General features: G+C 41.3%; 2 long non-coding RNA genes across 2 annotated transcripts; both read left to right on the top strand.

Annotated features, from left to right (window-relative positions):
* Positions 1–887: 887 nt before the first annotated feature.
* LOC120812820 (uncharacterized) lies at positions 888–3,335 on the top strand. The gene is made up of 3 exons (XR_013455136.1): positions 888–1,184; positions 2,151–2,259; positions 2,353–3,335. It is a non-coding gene; the product is annotated as an uncharacterized LOC120812820 (long non-coding RNA).
* A 9,293-nt stretch (positions 3,336–12,628) lies between these two features.
* LOC120812903 (uncharacterized) lies at positions 12,629–15,205 on the top strand. The gene is made up of 4 exons (XR_005710754.2): positions 12,629–12,675; positions 13,412–13,467; positions 13,629–13,663; positions 14,373–15,205. It is a non-coding gene; the product is annotated as an uncharacterized LOC120812903 (long non-coding RNA).
* Positions 15,206–19,638: the final 4,433 nt, after the last annotated feature.

The following is a 19,638-nucleotide window of genomic DNA, read 5'->3' on the forward strand; positions in this document are numbered from 1 at the left end:
CAAATTTAGTTTTAAATTTAATGGTCTTATAACGACCTTATTCAGTCAATGGACAGAGACGAATTCTGCAGTTGACAACAAATCTTTTTAGAAGTATCCAATCACAGACATTTTATTCATTTAGAACAAAAGGTTGTCTGCTCACCTGATTCTGTTTGCGCGCCTGTTGTCAATGCTGAACCACGCCGCTGGTCCTTTCGGCTCGGTCCGGAAAACGGACGTCCCCGTCTTTCTTTGTCCAGGTCAGCAAATCACGTCGGGGTCACCAAATTGTAAGAATACGTGTTCAAGATTTGGAGCCCGGTCGGGGTTATCAAAAATTCAGCCGAATGACTTCTCTCGTTCTGGAAAATTTATTTGTCAGATCACAGGTCAAGTATCAGCGCTGCGTTTGCAAAGGCAGGAGCAGTTCAGGCAGCACACAGGCCGGAAGAACAACTAACTAACATCAGCAAGAACATCATGTTTTATAACCCTTGAAAGACAGAGAAGGAAAGATTTCTATTGGCCCTAAACTGGCGTAGAGGAGGACCTTCCACCTCCCGCATCTAAGATCCGGTCACATCCAATGTCCAGACTCCTGACTTAACGTAAACATCGTAAACAGAGTGTGTATGTTGAATAGTGTTGGTGTGTCTCTAACCCCCCTTTGGCTGGTAAATCTTCTAGTTAACCCGCAGACCTTACATTCCTCAGCCAGGACATGAACTGACTCCCCATCCTGTCGGACTCGTGTCTGCCTGCTTGGCAGATCCTGCTTCCCCCTTACCTAACTCTTAAATCAAGACAAGACAGCAAACCCCCAACTAAGCCCATGAAAAGAACTTTTGATTATCACTAGTCTGATTCGTTTCCTCCTGATAACAGCATCCAATCGAAGAACCTTTTATTAAGTTGTCCTTGCGTTCCCGCAAGAATAGACTCGGGAGACGAGATTCCAAGGTAACGGATACGGGAGCACGGTCATTTCCGCATCCGGAACAGCAGCTGACGTAATCATAGACATAATATACATAGACGCCGCATTGGCTTCTGGTCGCGAGAAATACGGCCGCCATCTTGGAGCGGTCGTACTCGTAGTTGCGTAGCAGCAGAAGATACAGGATGCCACAGCACTGTGCTGCTTATTTCTGCGCTAATCGGCGGACCATCGCCAGCAGGGCTCGGGGGATAACCTTTCACAAGTCAGATTTAATATTACCGTCCTATTTGTTGTGTTTTGTGAAAAGAATATTACCAGAGAGTAGAGAAGGAGCAAGTATCTTACTGTAGTGAAATCGCAGTCAGTTAGCTTGGCTATGTTTACTTCCTCGGCTGTTTTTCACCTGATTATGAACTGAGACTTGATAAGTCATATTCCATAACACTTAGATTCAAACGGACACAATAATGTTATTGTAGAAATATAACCTATCACTGGTATAACATTGGCCACACAACTTTCTTGTCATGTGGAATTAACGCATCTTAAAGTAGCTTGCTATGTAGTGAACTAGCTGCTGTGTTTGTGATACTTAGCTTGCTGCATTTCACTGTGTAATAGCTTTTGTGTAGTGAAGCTTTATTCATGGCAGAGTAACTGATCGCTTAGCTGAGTTCAATGTGAAAGCAACTTGCCAACACAGTGTATTATTCACATGTAATTCAACAAAAGTAAGATACCTCTCGTATCTCATACCCATCCCACTTACTTAAAATAAAGGCAACAGAACATCTGACCTTAGAATGGTTTGCAAACAATCTTATTTACAATTTCAGCAACTTTGGTTCATCATCATCAATATTCATCAACATAGGCGTTTTGTTTAAGAAAGGTTATAAGAAATGTGAAGAAAGAAAATAAGCTTGAACTTCTTTGTGAAATGTTTTTGTGTAGACTCTCCCAAATCTTCCGTTTTCATTTTGAAGGTTTCCAAAGGACAAACATGTGAGGAAGAAGTGGGAAGTGGCTTTTAGGAGAGATGGATTTACAGCAAGTGATTTGCTGTGAACACTTCAAGCAGAGTGATTTTGATAAGACGGGTCAGATTGTCCGACTCTGGGATGGTGTTAATTCACTTTACTGCTTTGAATGAACAACATCACATGGTGCTTTCCTAGGGTGTCTTGTTTCGCCATGATCAGATCAATAAAAGATCTTTCTTTTGCAGGTCCTTGTCAGTCATCGGATTTGTCATAAATCTCGACACGTTGATGCTGATGATTCCTGAACTGCTCCAAGTTCAGCAGTATGTGCTCACCTACAGGTCAGAGCATCAGGTAGGGTTGGTGCTCTTTTGATTACAATACACACAAAATAAATGTGTTATGTTTTGTGAGTAATGTATGTATTGTGTGTCTGTTTTTCGTAAGGGGGCTGGAATAACAATCCAACGACACGCCAGTTCCAGGCAATCTTCCGCCGTCTGATGGTTCGGTGTGGTGTTTCACCTGGTGAGACAGGCAATGTAGCAGCCCAAGACGACACTGTGTCCCTGTCTGCTGTGGAGATGTCCTCTGCTGGAACTGCAGAAGAACACCCATCTCCATTCGCCAACATTTCAGCCCTCGTGTGTGACCACAGTCTCCCCACTCGGTTTGGTGGTCTGGTGGAAAATGCTCTGGTCTACATAGCAGGGTTTGTAATCCGGCAGATTTTTCGAAAGCTGTCCTGTGAGGTGTGCCGTGCGAGCTTGGTCAGAGATGCTGTACCAGCTTCATTTCATTTGAATAGATAAGAGCTACCACCTTCTAGCCCTGAAAAACCACGGCGGCCTAGTAATTCCATCACAAGGCACAGTAAAGGTTTGATTTATCTTATTTTTTAAAAATATTTTAATCTTTGTATATTACGGTTGCTTTGTTTTGTCTGTTATGTAAAGGGTTATGTAAAAAATCTCAATGGATCAGATCAGAGTTCTTTTACAGTCAAACATCTTTCTAAAGCAGATGAAGAGGAGCAGCTGTAGTTTGCTGTGCTGCTGAACTTTACTGGATTACACTGACAGGTGTACATCCAATTTGTATTCATATTGGATGGAAGAAACACATAAAACGTTTCTGAGGTGAACATTTAATTCAGGGCTGTGGTTAAAATACACTGTATTAGCTTTATAATGGTTTCCTCTTCATAAGAGAGGTTGGATACAGTAACAATTAATAGTTAATATTTAGGTTATGTCAATATTATATATTTAATAAGTTAATATTTTATTGTATAGGACTACATTCCAAATACACAGAACCGTTTGTCTTCCTGTTTCTCAAACATCAAGATGCTGATAATCAGTGTGGTGGTCCTCGTCCAGGTTAAATGCACAAACATTACTATGAATTAAATTGAAGATGCCCCTGAACCGCTTCTGTGTCTCTCTATTAATAGTGATTAACCTCATAGTATTTCATGTACATAATAGTGATCAATGAGGCTGCATACCTTAAGAGGAGATATTAGTGCTTAACATAGCATTTAATATCTATGAAACAGTGATCATAGAGGCTAAAAGGACACATTCACATTGATTTATTATTCTGTATGTATTATAAATTGAACACAACACTATACATATAATGCTTTTCCTAATTTAAAACAATAGAAAAATGAATTGTATTTCAGGGAAATAAACTATGTAATTAAAAGTGCAGAAACCACATGGACAAGTTGGTTTAGAATTCTTTGTTTGTAGCCCAATCTTCTGAATCATTGGAAGGTCATTTTCAGATTCTGTAACAAGATCAGTCTCCAAGCCACTGGAATTGGGAGAGTATACCTGAAATCAGCTGCATCTCCCTCATCCTCAGTCAGAATGCGCAGAGCACCCCTCAGTTGCAGATTCCACGGGTCAACGTGTTTATTCAATTCAAATCATGTTGTTTTGTTCAGCTTTACAATCTGTAAACATGCAACATCCTAATCCACCCCAGCACATAGTGACATGTGGTAATCGATCCCAGGTCCCCCACGGTTAGGGTGCAATGCCTAAGCACTGGTCTAACAACACAGTCTTACAGCTTGAGAGTAAACAGGGCTTAAGCGAGCCTGACACTACATTTTAATCAACAATTAATTGCAGCGCCCCCTATTCTTCAAATATTCCGAAAAAATTAGGGTCTGTTCAGGGGTTCAATATTCACATGTGTTACAAGTTTGGTGAGGGCAGGCCAAACCATTTGGAAGTCACGAGTCTTGCCAGATTAAGCCACACCCCTTGCGAAGTTCATTAGCCCAGCGGTTCCCAAACTCAAGAATTCCGTGGCCCACTTTGAAATCTGAAAATATTTCGCGGCCCACCCAAACCTTTAATCACAACTCTGATCAAAACATAAACTAGGGATGATTAAATTAGTCTGTCTCGCGCAAGCAAAAGTTAGTCTCCGCGAGGTATTTGCTCGCTTGCAAAACGTGAGCTTCGTTGCTCGCGAGGAGAATCTCTGCTCGCGCTTGAAGGAGTTTTCTACGCGCTCGCTGTTGTTCTTTTTGACAGTAAGGTGGAGACGGTGCTTTCAGGGTCTGATCAATGCCGTGAGGTGCGTCCGCTCCCGCCGCCCCCCTCGCCATCCACGCCTTAAATCTTTTTTAGGCTCCTTTTAGAATAACTTATTTTCCCCGTTAAGATGGTTCAGCTACTGTAGAGAAAAGGGCACCGTCTCTCGCTCTTTAATCTCATGAAGTGCTCGGCGAGAACGACTGCTTTGTTTCTCAGACGTGCCCAGAAACAAGCTTCGTATCTCACGCCCTGAGCGCCGCTGAGCATCTCGCCATCATTGACGAGCTTTGGCATGTTTGGCAGAGCACCTTGAGCGCTGTGTACAACCAGTATGGATCAACCGATTAACCAATTGATTCATATATATAAGGCGCTCCGGATTATAAGGCACTGTCGTTTTTTGAGAAAATTATAGCCTTTTAAGTGCGCATTGTAAGTGCGGAAAATTCGGTATATTGACTTTAATACCACAAGAGGGCGCCCCGTTTGTTGAACAACGACAGGCGGACAAGAGCAGCCGTTTCGAGCGAGAGCCTTATTGTTTTATTAATCTGTTCGTTTAAATTGTTTGTGCTTCATCAATTAATGTTTCACATAACTAATGTGCCGCATCATACATATTTTTATATTAATTTCAAACTTTTAAAAATTGAAAATTAAAAAACTTTATTTTTTTATTGTAAATGACCTCTCGCGGCCCAGCTGCAGTACCTTCGCGGCCCACACTTTGGGAATCGCTGCATTAGCCCATAACTTCTCAAAACAGTGAGATATCAACACGATCCTAATTGGGGACATGGGGCCATTGACCCAATAAGGATCCACAGAAAATCTTGTGACAATCGGACATAGCGTTCAGGAGAAATGGCCAAAAACTTTGGCGGAAACAAAATGGCGGAAAATCTAGTTAGGCGCATTTGCATACCGTGATTGACTTTTTTGTAGAGCATGTCCAAGAGCACATGTGTGCCAAATTTCAAGTCAATCGGGCATCGGGGGAAAAACTGGTCTAGTGTGGTATTAGGGGGCGCTATGGAGACTTTTCTTAGTCTATTGTCTTATTCAGATAATAGCACACGATTCCCGATTTGTACCGACAGTTTGAGACTATTTTGAGCCAATTCCGACCAACGTGCGGGAGGAGATGCGTGCCAAACTTTAGTACGGAAGAGAATAAGGCAAACTAGAAAAGGCATTTCCTGCTGAAAATGCATTGGAATGCAAAAAGCTGAAAGCTGAAATGAACTTCAGAAAATTGCTAAAATTACAGAAAGTTGAAGGGAATTTTAATACATTTGCTGAAATTACAGGTATTAGAAAAGCTGAAATTAATTTGAAATTGCTGAAAATACAGAAATGGGAGAAGCTGAAAGGAATTTCAATAGATTTTCTGAAAAAGCATAAATGAAAACAGCTGAAATAAATGTGAAATATTGCAAAAAAATACAGAAATGAATATTAAAACATTGCTGTTAATACAGGCATAAGAAAAGCTGAAATTATTTGAAAGAACTGCTGAAAATACAGAAATGTGAAGCTAAATTTCAATAGAATTTCTAAAAAATACAGAAGTTGCAGGAGCTTAAATGAATTTAAAAATGACAGAAATTGTTTGTAGCTGTAATACTAATACTATAAGCATAGTAGTATTTGTAATAACAGTAGTAGTTGTAGTATTAATAGCAGTAGAAATACTAGTGTTATGGTAGTAGAGGTATCAGTTGTAGTACTAGAAGTACTAGTAATATTTGTAGTGGTTGTGGTAGTATTTGAAAGAGCAATACATATTTCAACGAAACCGCTTCATTCTGAGCTTCATGGTTAATGTACAGATAATCATTGAGGCTTTTATTTTGCAATACTGGAATTGGGTGAGGGGGGGTTGGGAGACTGAATGTTTGTTATTCAAACTAAGACGTTTTTAATTAATAGGCCTCATCACAAACATTACAGTAAGAATTGGGTGTGGGGTGGGGGGGGGGTGTAGATAGAGAGAGGGAGGGTGAGAGGGTGAGGAAGGGAGGGGTGGTGAGGAAGAGATAGAGGGAGAGAGAGGAGGAGAAATAGACAGACTGAGTGAGTGAGTGAGTGATTAACAGTGAGAAGAGGTCAGGGTGGAGGTGGGGTGAGTGTCTATCATATTAGGCTGTTGACAGAAAGCATAGCTGCGTCATGTGACTCCACTAATCAGGTCATAGGAGCACCGGTGAGTCACAGACAGAGATACTGCAGCGGGTGTGCGAGTAACCACGGCAACGGCGCACCTATTGTATTGGGTGGGGTGGGAGGGTGTAGATAGAGGGAGGGAGGGTGAGGAAGGGAGGGGTGGTGAGGAAGAGATAGAGAGGGAGAGGGGAGGAGAATTAGACAGACATACAGACTGACTGACTGAGTGAGTGATTAACAGTGAGAAGAGGTCAGGGGGGAGGGGGGGCGAGTGTCTTTATCATGTTGGTCTGTTGACAGAAAGCATAGCTGCGTCATGTGACTCCACTAATCAGGTCATAGGAGCAGCTTTGAGTCACAGACAGAGATACTGCAGCATGTGTGTGCGAGTAACCACGGCAACGGCGCACCTGGGCTCATTAACGAGCTGCTGCAAAGGGCAGACACAGGACAGCGAGTTACATAGAATCCACACCTCAAACAAATGACAACCAGCGCAAAACTATAACAGCTATCTAAAAAATATGGCGTTTGTGCGAGACCCAAGACTCTACCGAACGCAGGGAGGTGTTATTTATGTCTGTCCGGTAAAAAATACGGCTCTTGTCGAAGTTTACAAAACGTGTACCTTCTGGATTTTTTTAGAAATATGTTGGCAGATTTGTATTGGAGCCTATGGGGCTTTTAGCAGAGGTTGTGTGACTGTTGGTCTCCGTATGCCAAAACTAAAGAACTCTGGGATTCTATGAACACATTAATCCAATCAGCACAACCATGCCCTCATTAATCTGAAGAAATGAAGCATCAAAAGTGTATACTTTGGCTGTAAGGACAGAAGTTCCATATTTTTCTAACCAGATTCTGACGCTGCCTCACACTCTAAGATCTCCTGGTCTCACTCTAGCAGACGCAATACACACTCGTGTAAAAGTCAGAAACGGAGCGAAGAACTAGTGAAACATAATCAGTGATTATGAAAAAAGTAGAATAGATATCAACAAGCAGTTTATTTCATAAAATAGTTGAGACCTGTGTCAACATTTGAAAGTTTAAATGGTGTCTGTAGCTGAAAGATTGGCGGCGCTGAAGAGTCTGAAAGTTGAAGAAGTTTAAGAGGATTTGAAAACAATCTCCATTGGAAAACCATGTTAAAATATTAATGATTATTGATTTATATAAATTCAAGCATAAGAGGTAGAAAGCTGAAAAGCTATAACCCTAAAGCCAGAAAGGAGCTGAAGATTTTAATATTTTAACGGTTTTAATAGCTGAAAGTGTGAAGGAGTTGAAAGGTGCCACGGAAGAAATAGAATAGGTAGAAATAAAGAATAGAAGAACAATACTTGGAATGCTTAATGCATGCCATGAAAATATTGAAATTGCCAATGGCTTTGCTGAAAAAGTGTTAATGCCAAAAAGTCAAGACCAGCACACCAGAAAAACATCATATTTGAGCATTCAGGGAGTAATATTAGCAGTATTAGTATCAAGAGCTGCAGTAGTAGCAGTCGTAGTAGCATCATAGTGACTGTAGCAGCAGCAGGTGTAGTTGTAAAAATCAGTAGTAGTCTCAGTGTTGTATCGAGTATAAAGCAGACAGTGACCTCATGACAAACATTTTATTTGTTTACATTTAGAATACAATTTTGTGAATCAACAATTTAAAAATAATTAAAACAGTAATTAGTAATATCATGTCAAGACTAACACACAGAACAGCCTAATATATTGCACATGCAAAAATATAAATCACTCGATTTTATTGAGGAAAAACCATAGCAATTATAAAAATGTCAATAAAGAGTCTCTGTACACATGGAAATGAAAAATGGCAAAGTAAAAAGGGTTTTCTCTTTGTATATTTAATTGTTCAAGTAAGGATGACTTATTCATCTGAAATAAGTTACAGTTAAATTGATTCATCATAATTTAAGTGCTCTCAAGTGAATTAAAAACAGAGAATTGGAAATAAAGAAAAAGGAAACCCTTTCTGCAGAAGCCGTTTTTATCCACAAAGATCCCACAAGATGAACCCATAGTGCCTATAAGAAAAACTTTTTAAATAGATGTATACCACAGACCAGGCAGAACATTATTTTGTCACTACCAGTAGTTTGAGGTGTGTGCTATATTTCAAAAGATGCATTTACATCCCATCTTTACATCCTTTTTTGACTCATTATCGTCTATCGAAATATAATAAAATAATATAGATAATGTTACGTCCCCTGTTCTGTGTATAGGTATGTGTTCTGTTTCGTGTGTGTGTGTGTGTTCATACAGGTGGTACTGATCATCTATGATCTCCGTTCATCTTGGCTCCACCCACTCTCGTTACCCGGTTCAGCTGTTTCCACTCATCTCCAATCCCATCATGCCCTTCTGTCAGTATATGTACCCCTGTGTTTGTTTCACCCGGGTGGGTGTCACTGGATGTGTATATGTGAGTGCTGGTGTATGGTGGGGTAGTGTTTTAGTTCTGGTGATTTTCGGTACTGTGTATTCAATTAATTGTTTTTTCTTTGTTATTTTTCTTACAGGGGGATGAGGAGTAGTTTAGCCCTGCTCTGGAGTTTACATACCTGCACGTAGTGTTACTCTCCTGTCTAACAACACTAGCTACACCTGGCTGGGCCACCTACTGTAAGTTTGGTTAGGGTGCCTTGTTAGTGTGCCAGTTAGTGGTTTTCGTTGGGAGATAGGACAGGTAAGGGGGTGGGAGGCATTTTGTTCTTTTCTTTGCTTTGGTACCGCCAGCCCTCCTCATTTCCCCTGTTAACAGCGCTTAAATAAAAGCCTGCTTACCCTAACTTCAGGTGATGTTTGTTTTCTTGCACCTACGACGCCATACCCGTTTACTGGTCACAGGACGTCCTCGGGCAGTGGCGTGAATCCCACTCCCCTCCTGGGGAGTCAGAACGTAACAGATAAGTACAGTGCACAAGTACTGTTGTATTGACCATAATGTATTTCGTGGAAGATAAAATCTTAGAGTGAGAAATTTATCAACATAGTTTTGTGATCATTGGTCCCTTTGTTTGATATTCATGAATACATTTACTATAGTTTCAATAGTTAACAATATGGTTAATTTCCTACAATCAAAGGCTTTTCACATTGTTTCCAGACCTAGGTTAATACTCAGTTCAAGACTTCAAGGTCCAGGAGCCCTTGACAGACAAGTCTTGTCAACATTGTCATTTAGACTATCCCAACGTTAAGCTCAGTTTACTGAGGCTCACAGACACGCTGGGTTCTCCTTACTTTGATGGAACATTGGGTGCAGTGCTGTTGTGGTGAAATTAGAGGTGGGTAAACTCTGAATTTTGTGATCATACAGACCTCGACGCGATGCGAAGCAACGCAACACAAAGCGTTGCGACTCTGTAAGGCTGTCCTGGCTATATTGCATTATGTTATCAGTAAAAGTCATATACAATCAATGACAATGAATAAATGTGTTAGTAGTTTATTAAATTTAAGAAAACAGTAAAGAAAAGTATGTCAACACAACACAACAAGACAATTGCAGATTAAGAACTATCTACATACGGAGTCTCCTTTTTACAGTAGTGCCCAGAGGGCCTCCTTGTCCTCCACGTCAGGTCCTGCCTTGCACAGAGGAGCCATGAACCCCAGAACACGCGTTCTGGGGTTCATGGCTCCTCTGTGCTTCTCCTCTCTCTATTGGACCTGGTGTTTCTCCTCTCCCTGTGCTCTCTGCATCATTGCCTGTCTTATCACTGCCTGAAAAAACATGTTGAATTTAAGAGTTAACCAGTTAAGCAGCCTGTCAATTACACTGACAACATGAGTTAAAGGAACACTCATGTACTACCTATGTCATCAGAAATAGCCTACAGCATGTTTTGTTTTCACATTGAGAACTGACTTGTTTTCTAACGCTTACAGGCTACTCTATGTGGTGGAAATTTGTGGATTTAGCCCATGTGAGAAATCAAAAGTATCTTGAGCTTGCTTTGTGATTAAGTATTTATTACTAACTAGAATATAGGAAAAGGATAAAGAATACAGAAATCATCAGCACAAGTCGTAAGCACAGACAGAAGTCAAATGACTACAATTCAGCTAAAAAGGGACAGATGTTCCTTCCCCCAAAAGGAGCAGGAAGATCTGACAAAGTTGAAGAGGAGAACAGGAGCTTATATACACTTATATACACAGGGAGGTTTGTGCTGCCTCAGGACAGGACAGCCCACCCCTCAAAGAGGAGTGTTGGAAAAGTACCAGATGATGTAGGGGTGACCCCGTGACCCTCCCTTTATGGACCCAGACAATCAACAACATCTAAAAGGTCAGTCAGGGAACGTATGATTTCATCTGTGTCTTATCTCACCCTGAACTGCCCTAAGTCACCGGCTCACATCAAAGGTCACATTCCTGAGAGCCTCACCCCACGCAGGCTCAACAATTTTCCCCCAACACTCTACACCTTTCATGACTTAAAATAATTGATTAAGCATATAGGCCTATTCAGTGAAGCAACAGCTTTGCTCCCCACTCATGATGACAGGGGAGGCAGAGCCTTCTGGATTTTCTCCTAATTATGTGCGCGCGTCACTGGCGTTTTTCTTGTCCTTTTACCGTGCACGACCAGCGAACACAGAGCGCGCGACTACTACCCCCCCCCCGTCGGTCGTTCCGCCCGCAACGACTACTACCCCCCCCCCCCCCCCCCTTCTCCCCCGTCGGACCTTCTCAACCGGTCCGCGAAATATTGTCTGACATGAAACCGGTCCGTGAGGTAAGAAAGGTTGGGGACCACTGGGCTGATCCACAGCGTGTATGTTTACACACCTCCTGGATCCTGATTGGTGTCGCTGCTGCAGCCGCAAGGCACTAATTGATAATACAGCGCAGATGGAAATGATTCAGACTAAGCCGTTTATATGTTCAACAATAGGAAACGTAGTCTTAGCTGTTTTAAAATTACACCAAGTTTATTTTGGATTATTCCAACGGAAGAATACAAGGCGCAGGGAACTTTGAGGTGCGTAAACGCCACTAATAGGTGCGTAAACGCTATTTCCAAAATTCCAGAGATGCGTTAACGGCGTTTACGTGCGTTTACCCTCCACTACAGCCCTGACTACAACTGATACTTCTACTACCATACTACTAGTAGTTCTACTGCTATTAATACTACAACTACTACTAATGTTATTACAAATACTACTATGGCTAATAGTAGTAGTATTACAGCTGGTTCTACTGCTATTGATACTAAACCGACTTCTACTGCTAGTACTACTAATACCACAATTACAACTATAACTAATACTACTACTAATATTACAACAAACAATTTTCAACCTCTTTTTATTCATCTCAGCTTTTGTTATTTCTGTACCTTTTAAAATTCAATCAAGCTCCTGCAACTTCTGTATTTTTTAGAAAATCTATTGAAATTCAGCTTCCCCACTTCCTGTATTTCCAGCAGCTTTTAAAAAAATAATTTCTGCTTTTCCTATGCCTCTATTAAAATCAATGTTTTAATATTCATTTCTCTTCTTTTTTTGCAAGATTTAACATTTATTTCAGTTGTTTTCATTTCTGCTTTTTCAGCAAATCTATTGAAATTCCTTTCAGCTTCCCGTCTTAAAGTACGTTCATTGACAAATTGGTTAGAATTGCAAGGGTTGTGTCAGTTTGTGTTGACTAGTTTGTTGGTATTAGCTACTAGTTAGCTGGTTAGCGTTACTTTGCTCGCTGCCAAATTAGTCAGCCAACTGATTGGTGTACCTATTTTTAGCATTAGGCCTACGTAGAAGTTAGCATGTGGTAACCACAGGAATATTTCACTCCTCCATTCATGTCTGAATTATGGATAAGTTACAAATCCGATGTCAATACCATTTAAAGTAGTTTTGAGAAACATAATTAACTAACGTTAAGGTTAATTAACTATGTTTCCTATGGTGTTTTGTTTAAAGGCTGAAAGTTTGAACCTTCTTAATGTCAGTTTGTCATATTGTTTTCTCTCTCAGACAACAGAGCATCCTCCTTATCTGCATTGTGTTTGGTAAGTTAAAAATAATGTAACAGAAATAGCTAACACTACTACACAACTACATAACTATACTGCATACGTATATGACATACGTAGATCTTTTCAATTTATTAAAAAGAACATTTACATTGTATTTTGTGGATGGTTGCCACATATCATTTTTGAAATTGTTGATGTATATTTTGTTTGTGTTTCTTTATCAGTTGAATAGTTAATACTTGAAATGGGAAACGTTTTAATAGTCTATATTGCAAGATAATGTCCTCAAATGTCTTTGTTTATTTTTATTGAGGAATTAAGTGATTAAAAGATTAACAGCCAGAAGGTGGAATCAGAGAGTTTTACATTTCTTTCTTTAATTTCATACAGCTATTGCAGCTATCAAACTAATTGCCCCGGCTCTGATTATATGTACCATACTATAGAGCCATTTTAATTATTAAAGTCCCCGAGAGGCATTAACACATATTGAAATAATATATTCAATATGTATGTTCATTATTTGTTGTCTTGTTGACATCAGTCAGTATTGCCACAAATCTGCCACACTGCAATGAATATTTATATTCTTTATATTACTTTTGTGAAAATTGTGACTTTTCAATGAGACAAAAATGATCAATAAGGAAATACATTGAAAGTACATTTTAAATAAACTGAACTGAAAATGTCTCCTTTTCTCTCCCTCTCTTCATCCGTCACCCTCCTCCTCCTCCTGCCGACTCGCCTTTTCTATCTTGAACGGCAGACCATAACGGCTGGTGACTCTAAAGTGCAAGTTCACACATCAATTCAGATATTGCTGTAAGTAAACTCCAGCCCCCCACGACCCTGTGTGCAGGATAAGCGGTTTGACAATGGATGGATGGTTTAGAGTTTAGTATGCCTTTTAATCATAATAACCTGTCTCGAAACCCTCATTGAGTTCTCTTTCCTTCTGCCTCCGCTTCCCTGTCTAACTGCAGCCTGCCAGTGTTGGTGACTTCTTGGATATTTGACAGTAAGTTCTCACATATGATTGACAACTGAATGCACTTTCTTAAAACATTTAGTTGTAATGAATCACCGATGGCCGAGCTGCATTCCCTGTGTGAGCAGCATGCGTGTGTTGCTCAACCTCTTGGTTTTATTTTGGCACGTATGTTAGCAGCTTTGTGTCAGCTGTGTCTTCTTTGAGGGCTGTTGTTACTCTGGTGCTCTCTGCCCCGCTGCTGCGAGCGCCACACGGACATATTCGCAACATAGTAATGTCAGTGTGGGACTGCTGTGCGTAGAAAAATAAATAAATAATAATATATATACACTTTTAAATGGCACACTTTTTCAGGGGAGGGTGCAGTTATTTCAGGGGGGGAGGCGTGCCCCCCTCTTATAATGGTAGGGGAAACACTGTATTGTGTTACGGATTCTGCTTGGTTCACAGAGCGTAAAAAAATATTCTCAGGGCTTTACAATGCGTGCACTTACAGCATCACGGGAGCCCCACATCGGCTCAGGAGTCATTGTTGACAGTTCTTGATGTACAACCAACAGCTTTAGCCTTCTACGGTTTTGATGTCCCTCTGTCAACATTTTCCAGGAGAATAGTCTTAATTAATCAACACTCAATAAGTGTCTGCCAGCATATATATGTTACGGTTAGATGACACCTTCAATGATCCAGTGGTGGTAGAAGATTGTCTAACGGATGTTTTTCTTGTGTCTTGCAGGTGTCCTGCTGTCCAGCATCTCTCCTCCTCTATCCCATTGGCTCTTTGTCTATCCTATACCTTGTATCCACTCTGTCTACAATTTGATAACTCTAGCTTTCCTGTCAAATCTACCGCTCTGTCTGCTTTTGGAAACTCTATCTTTGTATCCCTCTTCTATCCCACTCTATCTGTATACAGAAGCCTGAAAACCCTGATATTCTGAAACCTGAACCCTGAAACCTGAACCTAAGGTTATTGCAACCTGTCTGAACAGAACTCTGAGAGTGTCTCCACTCTCCCGCTCTCTGTCTCTCCTCTGAACACTCACTCACCCGGGTTATTGGTACCTGATCTACCTTTTTGAATGATCTGAGAGATTCTCTTCTCTCACTCTCACCTCTCTCCTATCAACTCCTATATTTATACAATACTATTACTGTTTTTACTAATTTGACAAAACATTTGAAATTACTATTAATGAGATTAACAAAATTGGCCTGAACAAAGAATTGAAAAGTTAATTCAGAAGCTGAAAAAAACGTAAAGTACAAATCTTTTTGTTATAATTGAAAAAACTACACCTTGATCCAAAGAATTGGATTGTAAAAAAAAGTACTCTTTATAATTGAATCAGGTAGATTTCCTATTTGCAAAAGTGCATTGAATTAACATAATTAAAGACAACTGCACTCTGATATATAATAAAATACATAACTATTACAAATCCATATTAGAGAAGTGTATTTGCTCCTGATCGCTGTTGCTGTGCACCTGTTGGTTTGTACTCAAAGGTTTGTTTTGTGAGCAAACACTGTTGTTAACTTGATTAGTCAAAGTACAAGGAAAAATAATCCCGCTACATGATTGTATCAATTCTACCTAATTAATGAATACATAATTTTTTCATATAAACTTACATTGTGCATATCAGTGTTTTGTTGTTTATACTGAAATAAAACACAGACGTCAACCAGGAGCAAGTGGATTCATCAGGAGTGGCTGTTTCCTGCTGATCCAACGTTCTTCAGAAGCATCCATCTGTCATCACACTCCTACAACAACTGCTCCTGAATGTAAACAATAGCCTAATAAAGTATTAAGATCATTTCTACCAGTAAATTAAGCCATTTGAAATCTGGAAGAGCACTTTCAGTCAACTGGTTCCAAGTTGTGTGTTTGTGGTAGACTTCAGTTTTTACATTGATTATATATTTCCACAGATAAGTCAAGGTCTCAGTAAGCAATATCTATTACATATTAAATACCATCGGTCACTTTAGTACATGGTACTTTATTTACACAGACAGACATACTAAGACCTGATTGCAGTATTCAAATCTAGACAAGGCAAGGCAATTTTATTTGTATAGCGCTTTTCATACACAAGGCAGACTCAAAGTGCTTCACATCATAACATTTCATACAATAAAGTGAAATAAAATGCAGGAATTAAAAGACAATTAAAAACAGCAAATAAAAACAGCAAATAAAATAAAATCTAGAAGTGCTTTGTCTGGACCCTCATATATTAGAACACGTCAGCTGGATAATTTCATTGTGTTTTTTATATTCAAACTATAAAATAATCCTTCAGGTTGCTGTCACTGAATTTTACGTTCAAATATAATATATTTATCTATATTGATAAGTGTTATTTATTCATGTTTTGAAAAGCGTAAGCCCAAACTGAGTTAATTTTTCATTCATAAGTGTTTTTGATTTATAGCAGCAAGCAGGTTTAAACCATCTTCAAATCCTTGTTCGTTAAAAGTAATATTTTACTTATTGCATTTAATATCTTGGTTTTGTACAACATTTGTGGTTTTGAAACATCAACAATGCCAAGGAAGAGTAAGAGGTCACAAGCTCAGAGCCTACGCTGGCAACGGCCCAATGAGAATCCCTTTGCAACAACGACTGTAGGAGCAGAATGTGTTGGTCCTGAGAGCAGTGGAGAGGTGAAGATGTCTGCAGAGTGTAAACGTGTGGAGCAGGAAGGTCAGCCTGATGCTTCATGTGCACCACCACCATCTTATGCAGATGTTGTAAAGAGAGGACAGCACAGTGATGATCCATGTGTAGCAGGACCTTCTAATGTCGTCGTGGCGCAGGGGTTAGAGAAGGTGTGCTGGGAAGCACAAGGTTGGTGGTTCGATTCCAGGCTGCCCCTTGTTCCATGTCGAAGTGTCCCTGAGCAAGACACCCAACCCCTAATTGCTCCCCAGGCAAAAATGTGAAAAAAGCCATGGGTTTAAAGTGTAATGTAAGTCGCTTTGGATAAAAGCGTCTGCTAAATGACACGTAATGTAATGTAGACCAGGTGAACCAGAGATGTCAGCCTGATGCTTCATGCATACCACAGGTTTCAGATACTATGAAGAGAGGACAAGCCAGTAAAGAACCATGTACAGCAGGACCTTATAATGTCAAGCAGGTAAACCTTAGAGGTCAAAGTGATGAGTCATGTGTACCACAGGTATCAGATACTGTAAAGAGAGGACAACTCAGTAAAGAACCATGTGCAGCAGGACCTTCTAATGCAGACCGTGTAGACCCTGGAGATCAGCCTTCTGAACAACATGTCCGTGCATCCCACTTCTATCAGATAAGGCAGATCCAGGAATCGGCAGTGCACCTGTAACTCACTGACCTTTCTTGCATTCCTCCATGAGAATGAAAGCATCACCTGAGCAGACCTGGACCATGTTGTGGATAAAGGTAACATGGTGTATAGAGAGACCAGGAAACAAGTCACTAATCACATCTATCTGACCACCGACGAGCTCACTAATGAAGTTCCTGCACGCAGCGCTACACACTATGCAGACATGACTCAGCTTTCAAGGTACGGCACATTAGGAGAACCTTTACCTGGAGCTGTGGACAGCTTTCTGGACCTGGAGTCAGGACTCAGCTGCTTGTTATCAGATGTGAAGTACGCTCTGCTGTTGATGAGACTCTTGTGTATCGCAGTGTTCAGAACCAAGTCAGGCAGGTACGGTTTCTTTGACCCACACTCCAGAACAGCCAGAGGTTTGCCCCTACCAGCCGGTTCACGCACACCAGGTACTGCTGTCATGGTGACATTCTCACGTCTCAGTGACATGATTGACAGGCTCAAGAAGTCCCACAGAATGATGGACACACAGTCCTCCTGTAACTATGAGTTGAAACCTGTGGAGTTTTACAACATGAACACAGTCAACCTGAACGATGGTCTCCTAAACACAGACTGCAGACCTACAGCTGTCCCTGTGGATGAATCAATTTCACCTACAGCCACTGATCAGACCAGTTCACCTGAAACGACTCCTCACACTCCAGCTGTAAAACAACCAGAGGTCTTCATCACAACATCATCACATGATGCTCCTCACAATGAATCAGGATCAACCGCTCAAGTGATAAACCTCAGTGATCCATCTGACAACATATTGTCTGCCCTCTTACGACACGACGGACTGGCAAATCCCCTCCGGCTCCGTGGCTGTCTCAACCGGTCCGTGCCATGAGAGCCACCATGCGAGCGTCGGAAAGGAGATGGCGTAAATATAAACGACCTGACGACCTGCTTGATTTTCAATCTCTCCTCTCCTCGTTTTCTGCTTCTATCTCTGCTGCCAAAAGCTCTTTCTACCAATCCAAAATCGAATCCACATTCTCTAACCCCAAAAAACTCTTCTCGATCTTCTCCAATCTCCTCGAACTCCCTACCCCTCCTCCCCCCTCCCCCCTTCTTCCGGGAGACTTTGTCAACTACTTCACCAAGAAAATAGCTGACATACGCTCCTTCTCAAACCCACCTCCTACTTCTCGCGTCCCACCGACCTCACCTCTTTCGCCCTCACTTTCCTCTTTCACCGCCCTCTCTCCTAACCAAATTCTTACCCTAGTAACCTCTGCCCGTCCGACCACCTGCCCTCTTGACCCCATTCCATCACATCTTCTACAATCTATCGCACCTGACCTTCTTCCGTTCCTCACCTGTCTCATCAACAACGCTCTGTTATCTGGCTGTTTTCCCAATTCTCTGAAGGAGGCAAGAGTCAACCCTCTCCTGAAGAAACCCACCCTCAACCCTTCTGAAGAAAACAACTACAGACCGGTCTCTCTTCTTCCCTTTTTGTCCAAAACCCTTGAACGTGCTATCTTTAATCAACTCTCCTCTTATCTCCACTGTAACAACCTCCTTGACCCCCACCAGTCAGGTTTCAAGGCAGGCCACTACACAGAGACTGCTCTCCTTGCTGTCTCAGAGCAACTCCACACTGCTAGAGCCGCCTCTCTCTCCTCTGTCCTCATCCTTCTGGACCTCTCTGCTGCATTTGACACGGTCAACCACCAGATCCTTATTTCCTCCCTTCAGGAACTTGGTGTCACAGGCCCTGCTCTCTCCCTTCTCTCGTCCTACCCCGACGGCCGCACCTACCGGGTAACCTGGCGAGGATCTGTGTCGGAACCTTGTCCTCTTACTACTGGAGTTCCTCAGGGTTCCGTGCTGGGTCCCCTCCTGTTTTCGCTTTACATCAACTCTCTTGGCGCTGTCATTCGCTCGCATGGCTTCTCTTACCACAGCTATGCCGATGACACCCAACTAATTCTCTCCTTCCCTCACTTGGACACCCAGATGGCGGCTCGGATCTCTGCCTGTCTAACTGACATCTCCCAGTGGATGTCCGCCCACCATCTGAAAATCAATCCCGACAAGACTGAACTACTTCTCTTTCCCGGAAAAGATTCGCTTACCCAGGACCTGACAGTCAACTTTGGGAACTCCGTACTAACGCCCACTTTGACCGCTAAGAACCTCGGCGTCACACTCGACAGCCAACTCTCCCTGACTCCCAACATCACCGCGACAACGCAATCCTGTAGATACACGCTCTACAACATCAGGAGTATGTATTAGTATTTCACTTTGTAATTGTAATCCCTATTACGTTGTTCAGTTATTAAATAACTGTTGATTTTTGAATTTAAACGAATTGACTCATTCGTGTCCTCGTTTCCGGCCGGGATGAGAACAAAGGATTGAGTCCTCCCTCGAGAGCTTCCGAAACCTTAACAACTCCAATGAACCAGAACTGTCAAGTAAATCCACTTTCCTCTCATCACATGATGCTTCTCTCAATGAACCAAATATTTCTTCTTCAGTAGAAAATACTGTTGCCAGTAATCTATCTGATGTTCTATTACAGGGAATCTCATGCAAACTGACAAAGTGTAGTAAAAACGAAAGGAGAAAAATGAAGAGAAGACTGATGATCTCAGAGAAAACTCAACA

This window comes from Gasterosteus aculeatus, chromosome Y, assembly GCF_964276395.1.
Source record: "Gasterosteus aculeatus chromosome Y, fGasAcu3.hap1.1, whole genome shotgun sequence".
Taxonomy (NCBI): domain Eukaryota; kingdom Metazoa; phylum Chordata; class Actinopteri; order Perciformes; family Gasterosteidae; genus Gasterosteus; species Gasterosteus aculeatus.